Here is a 1,954-nt window from a genome sequence, read left to right on the forward strand (position 1 = left end):
GGCCCCACGTAGGACCCATGGTGCGCATCTAAGGATGAGTTTGGTTGAAGGTGTCGTATGAATGGGTTGGGACCGTTCAATTTTTTTGGGATTGAACCATTCAATTCATGTGTTTGGCTGAATATAAGTGGTGAGCTAATTATTTAGGACGGGACCACCAGTCATGCTCACATAGTCATGCAAGCAAAGGGTGGCCATTTGATTCGACCGATTTGGTTGGGTGGAACGGTTCAGCATCTTCATGGCATATTCTCTTTTTTTGGCTCGAACCATTCATGTGCTTTATAACCAAACATGTCTATTTTCTGAACGATCCCAACCCATTCATGACCGCCCTTGCAACCAAACGCACCCTAAGGCGGCCGACGGAACACTGTAATGCCGACTGCTTTGGAATCTTTTCCCATATCTAATCTAGTTAGCCATGACACTAATGCAATTTGTCTACGTCGAGTGCTAAAAACAGTCGGCGAAAGGCCAAATAAACTCGGCAAAGCCTTTGCCGAGAATTATTCTCTACGAATAGTACTCAGCATACACCTCTCAAGAAAACAGATTTTCACCGATACCCATCCATCGGGCAGTCGGCAAACTGTTTGCCAAGAGACAAAACATATTGCCGAGAGGCAAACAATGCCTCTCAACACAATAAAGTGACTTCAAGGCCACTGATTTCGTCAAGTCTTTCCCGAGAGCTGTACAAAGACACGGCAAATATGTCCACATTATGGAGAGACATACAAGGACTCGGCAAATATATGCACATTACTAAGAGCCTTTACTCGGCATACCTAGAACAAGCAGCTCCCAGAAACTCCCCTTCACCGAGTTCCTTTGTCAGCTACTCGGCAAAATGACAACCAAGCCGCCAATGCGTGCCACGTGTCCATTCTGTCGAGCGACGTTCTAGGTAAAGGTTATTTTGCCAAGTGGAGCTCTCATCAAAGATGCATTGTTGGCATGGTTTTGCTTCTTTTTCATCTAACCCTGCAACAAAAACATATATGACAATAATATCCACTTAGAGAACTTTATATATTACATGAGGATACATACATAACAACAAATTCACGGAAGCGTTATATATGGTCCACACAAGCTTAAAAATAGTTATTTAGCACGAGTGCCTTCTCTCTAGACAACAAAGTGGTCAATGCATGTTTACAAACGACCACATGATAAAAGCAACACCACAACTATGACGAGTTAAAAAAGGATTATCAAATTCTTCGATCCACTCGACCAGATAAGCTGGCCTGCACCATTGCCTAATTCATGATTTTTCTTCTCATCGAGCACATACTGATTGTAATAGTTCTCTGTCTCCTCTCTATTATTGAACGAATCGAAGGAGCTGCCTTTGTAATGAAATATTTTTTCATTGCATGCAGACCATGAATGTAGACTCCTAAACACCTACCTCTGTACTGATACGACTCCAACGTTTCTATAATTTATGAAGTATGCATACCATGTTTACAACAATTTTATATGGTTTTGGTATAATTTGAATGGAACTGACGCTGTTTTCAGCAGAACTACCATGGTGTTATTTTTTGTGCAGAATTTTTTTTTCCCGGAATGGGCTGAAACTTTTTGATGATCTTTTTTAGAACAAAAGAGACCCCTGAAGCTTCGTGGGAAGGCCATAAGAGCCATGAGGGCCCCACAAGCCACCACGGCGCGCCCAGGGGGTGATGGTGCCGTGGTGGCTTGTGTGCACCCTGTGGCCCATCTTCGCGTGAGACCGACGCCAAAAAATCCTATAATAGAGAAACCTCCAGAAATAACCCTAGAACTTCGACTCCGCCGTTGCACGCCTATGTATCCAATAAATACCATATGGAGTCTTGTTCCGGCACCCCGCCGGAGGGGGAAATCATAACTGGAGGCCGTCTTCATCATCTTGGTGGCCATCATGATGAGGAGGGAGTAGTTCACCCTCGAGGCAAGG

The sequence above is a fragment of the Triticum aestivum genome, chromosome 3B (assembly GCF_018294505.1).
Source record: "Triticum aestivum cultivar Chinese Spring chromosome 3B, IWGSC CS RefSeq v2.1, whole genome shotgun sequence".
In the NCBI taxonomy this organism is placed as follows: domain Eukaryota; kingdom Viridiplantae; phylum Streptophyta; class Magnoliopsida; order Poales; family Poaceae; genus Triticum; species Triticum aestivum.